We start from the raw sequence: 5,313 nt of genomic DNA on the forward strand, positions 1-5,313 counted from the left end.
GTGCTAAAACCAAAGCTCAGAAAAAGAAAACCCCTACTCCTTCACATCAGCCTGCTCCTCGGGCTGAAACTCCCTCGACCAGTGGTCGAGATGAAAATGCTCCTAATCCCAACATCCAAAGACACGCTCAACCCCGACATGCCATTCAGCCAGATGTTGAGTGGCATTTAGTTCCTGAGAGCAGAGTGACGATCAGGATGATCGCCAATTATATCAGGAAGTATGGTCTCACAGGGGTGACCTTAGTCAGACCTAACCAAGCCAAAGGGTGAACCTGCCCGGAGGCGCCTTCAATGCCTGGTCGAGGTTTCACATCGAGGCAGGGGCTACCTTGCCTCTTCACTCATTTTTCCAAGAGGTGGCCAACTATTTTGGAGTTGCCCCTTTTCAAATAACCCCAAATGAATATAGGATGCTCGCTACACTCTATAACCTGTACAGCCACAAGAAATGGCATGTGCCAACTCCTCATGACGTCAACTACTTGTTCGACCTCAAGTATAACCCCAACCAAGAAGGCACGGGGGTTTTTCACTTGTCATCAGGAAACCGGGCGCACCTTCCTGACTGACACCACCTATATATCAAATGTGGGGAGGTACTACCAGGAGTTCTTCCTCACAACTGACATGATCGCGGACAACCTGGCCTTCGCTCAAGGAGGTAAAACTTTTTGTACCACTGGTTGCTGATATTTATTTAGTGTTCTTCTCTACCATCTCTTAAACTATTAATGCTTTCTAGGCCCATGGCTGCGACCAGACCCAACTCCAGACATGGAGTTGAGGTCTACCCTCTTGGCCAGCATGACTGACGTAGAAAAAAGCACCAAACATCTGATCACAGAGGCAAATCTTAGGCTGGTTGGCCTCTTGGCCCCTCATCAGGACATGAGGGAGTCAACTGCAGGGAGTGCCACAGTCGAGGAGGAACTCGAGCAGCAACCACAAACGTCGCCTCCATGAAGGAGGCCGACCGGGGTCACGATCAGGGAACCTGCTGGCACACCTCCTGCAGAGAGGCCCTCTGTCCGCTTGGGGATGGGAAAGAAGAAGGCCACCGAGCCTATCGACGAGAATGGTACAATTTTTTCGCTTTTAGATAGCTTGCCAATTCCCTGTCACCTATTCGACGGGGATGACAATTTTAAATATGCTCCAAATTTGTGTCCAGACTTCTTCATGTCAGAGAGTGAGTATAAGACTAGTAGAGTCTGTAGGATAGCAACCAGTAATAATAGCTCGGGTATTTGAATTTGCAATCTTTCTTTATTTCTTTTCCTGATGTTATATACTTAGTCATTTATGCTATCTCATTGTTTGACATTTTGCTTCTTTTCCAGACATGGACTCCGTGAATGTGTTCGACATTTACAGCACTCCTGAGGCTGTCGTGGCTCCCCCGAGCAAAAAGAAGGCAAGCAAGAGGCATCATGGGGAAAGCAGCAAAGTGCCTCAGGCTAAGAAGGCTCGCAATGCTAGCCCCTCAGAGGATGGGCCTTCAGCCAATGCAACTCTACCCTCTCCTCACGAGCAGCAGACTCCTTTTGCTCCAGCCGGATCGACTCCAACTCCAGCGGCTCCAACTGACCAGACTCAACATGCCGGTCCTACTTTGACTGGGGGTGACATAACTGGTCATGTCTTTAAAGCGATCAAGGACAGGGTCGTGAAGATTGTAAAGCACGACCGCTGCAGAGAGGCGATGGCCGCGACCAAAGTGATGGAGGTCGACTTGATCTTAAACCGTGCCTTGAAAGAGTTTACTAGTGTAAGTCATCTTTTTCTATGGAGACAACTCTTCTATGCTTTACAATTAGCCTAACGTTTGCTCTGACCATAGGCAATGCTGACCCTTACTGCCGGCCGCCTCCGCTCGGGTGCTGCTTCCAAGGAGTCCAAATCTTTGGAGCAAAGGCATGCTGATGAACTTAAAGCTGCTAAAGCAAAATATGCCGACTAGCTTGCAGTGGTGCTCGAGGAGAAGAATAAGCTGGCAGAGGAGTTGAAGGAGAAGCAAAAGTCTCGGGACAAGGCCATTGCTCAAAGGGACCAGTTCAAGGAGTCTAACCGCTTCAATTTCCGCGCGGCCCAACAGCTCGAGGGGGAACTAGTTGCGAGTAGACAGGAGAATACTACCCTGGAGGGCCGGATCGAGGAGCTCGAGAAAGCCAATGTCAGCAACTTGGAAAGGTATAAGAATGCCACCCTCTGATGCTTCTATGATTTTTGGAAGCACAACCAGGGTGCCGACTTCAATTACCTTACCGAGAATGTCAGAACCGCCGAGCTTGCTCGCTGTGCCGCTCAATTAGCAGAGGAAGAAAGGGCGAGGATTCCTGCTTCCCTGAGATCTTGCTGGCCGCTGGGATGGATGGGGTAGATAACGAGGCTACAGACATCGTCGATCAAGGCCCTCCTCAAAATCCTCCGGCTCCTCAAGATCCTCCGACTCCTTAAGCTTTTTCTATTTATATTTTATCTTTTTAACTACATGACCTACGGGTCGTGATGTAAAGACAATATATTTTTTGTTGCTGCATGGGTAGCTTTTACTTTTACTTGAACAATTACATCCGAGCAGTGACTACTCGCGGTGTGAAAGGATACATTTTGACATCATAATATATTTGCATAGTATTATAACGTCTGTTTTCATGACCGAACTTAGCATAGCACTTTGGTTTGATTTAACAAAATAACAAAATTTTGAAATATACTCTAAGTGCCCTAGCATGCTTTCACTTATTTTGCTCATGTGTTTACATACCTTTTAACGATATGCTTTGCTTACTTGTACCTTATATGCCCCCCAAGTGATCAAGGAGCTTTAGGCCCTTGGTCACTTATCTTGACCAGAACCTGCTCGAACATTACTGCTCGTAGCAATATGATTAGAATTATAATACAGCAAAACAACACACGTAATGAGCAAATACTTATAATAAATACAATAGTAGGCAAGAAATGACTGGCTGCACACAGTCCCTTTTATTTCTCGTAATAAATGGAGTAAACATGTTTGTACAAGTGATCAATAAGATCTTACACTTTTTCAAAACTTGTGAAAGGTAAAATTAATACAAGCCAATTCTTTAAGAAGAATTGTTTATTGGTAATACTTGCGCAGGTGTTCTCCATTCCAATAGCGAGGAACGAGATCTCCGTTTAAGCGTGCAAGTTTATAAGTGCTTGGGCGAAGGACCTCATCAATCTGGTATGGCCCTTCCCAATTAGGCCCGAGTACTCCAGCAGCTTGGTCGCGGGTGTTTAGAAAAACTCTTCGGAGTACAAGGTCTCCAACACTGAATTTTCTTTCTCACACTTTAGAGTTGAAATACCCGGCGACCTTTTGTTGGTACGCAGCTACTCAGAGCTGAGCTTGTTCATGCTTCTCATCAATTGAGTCCAGGGATTCCATCAATAGCTGGCTGTTAGAGTCTTGGTCGTATGTTAATCTGCAGTGTGAGGGTGGATCTAACTCGACAGGCAACATAGCTTCATACCTATACGCCAAGGAAAATGGGGTATGACCTGTTGCTGTTCGGTGGGAAGTTCTGTACAACCAAAGAACTTCAGGCAACTGCTCTAGCCATGCTCCCTTAGCTTTTTCAAGTCTTTTCTTTAGGGTTTCCTTCAACGTTTTGTCAACTACTTTGACTTGCCCATTCGCTTGGGGATGAGCAACTGAAGAAAAGCTTTTGATAATATCATGCCGTTTGCAGAATTTTGTGAATAGATCACTGTCAAATTGGGTGCCGTTATCCGAGACTATCTTCCTTGGTAATCCATAGGGACAAGTGATGTTCTTGACTACAAAGTCAAGCACTTTCTTGGTCGTTATTGTTGCAAGTGGCTCAGCCTCGGCCCATTTGGTGAAGTAATCAACGACAACCACTTCATACTTTACACCACCATTTCCTGTAGGCAAAGATCTGATTAGATCTATTCCCCAAACTGCGAAGGGCCATGGACTCTGCATTTGCTTTATCTCGTTGGGAGCTGCTCGTGGGATTTTGGAAAATCTCTGACACTTGTCACATCTCCGCACGAACTCCATTGAGTCTGCATTCATGGTTGGCCAGAAGTATCCTTGACTTAGGATCTTTTTTGACAGACTTTGCCCCCCAGTATGGTCCCCGCAAAAACCTCCATGCACCTCTTTCATCAACTCTTTGGCTTTCTCCTTTGTAATACATCTGAGGAGTGGCAATGAGTATCCACTTCAGTACAGGATCCCATCGACCAGGATATACCTAGCAGCTTGCCGCTGAAGGGTCCTGGATTTGTTTCTGTCCGTTGGTAGCATGTCGCTTGATAGATACTCTACATAAGGTGCCATCCACGTATTCGTCATCTGGATGTCCAGAGTGGTTTTTGTTGCTTGGATGCTCAGTATCAATAGTCGCTCGACTGGCACTATGTTCAGAGTATCAGCATCCTTTGCACTTGCCAACTTTTCCAAAGCGTCCGCATTGGAATTCTGATCGTGAGGTACTTGTTAGAGACTGTATCTGTCGAATTGGGCTAACAGTTCCTTCGTTTTTTTCAGATAGGCGAACATCTTCAAACCTCACGCCTGGTACTCTCCCAAGACTTGATTCACCACCAGCTGCGAATCGCTATAAATGTCAAGCACTTTTATATTCATATCCTTGGCTAACCACAATCCCACGAGTAGTGCTTCATATTCAGCCTGATTGTTCGAAGCAGTGAAGTCAAACCTGATTGCACAGTGAAATCGATGCCCTTCCAGCGTTATCAATATCACTCCTGCTCCTGCGTGGGATTCGTTGGATGAATTGTCTGTAAACAATTTCCACGAGGGTGCTTGTATTTGACACTCAGGCTCGCTGGGCTCTTCAATCTGCTCGCCACCCGCGAGCTCTATGAATTCGTCGATAAAGTCAGCCAAGGCTTGTCCTTTTATTGCTGCCCGCGACAAGTAAGATATGTCGAACTGCCCGAGTTTGACTGCCCACTTTAGTAATCTTCCTACAGCCTCTGGCTTTTGCAGGCCTTTTCGAAGAGGTTGGTCGGTCAATACCATAATTGGATGAGCTTGGAAGTAAGGTCGCAACTTCCTAGAGGCCAAAAATAAACAATAGGCTAACCTTTCAATTGGGGGATACCTCAACTCTACTCCGATTAGACTTTTGCTTACATAATAGACAGCCTTCTGCACACCTTCTTCTTCTCTTACTAGACAACACTATAGCGTAGTCCGTGATTTCCAAGTAGATGAACAAAGTCTCTTTATCGACCGGCTTTGATAGGATGGGTGGTTGCACCATATGCGTTTTTAGTGCTTGAA

Source organism: Humulus lupulus, chromosome 4 (assembly GCF_963169125.1).
Source record: "Humulus lupulus chromosome 4, drHumLupu1.1, whole genome shotgun sequence".
Taxonomy (NCBI): domain Eukaryota; kingdom Viridiplantae; phylum Streptophyta; class Magnoliopsida; order Rosales; family Cannabaceae; genus Humulus; species Humulus lupulus.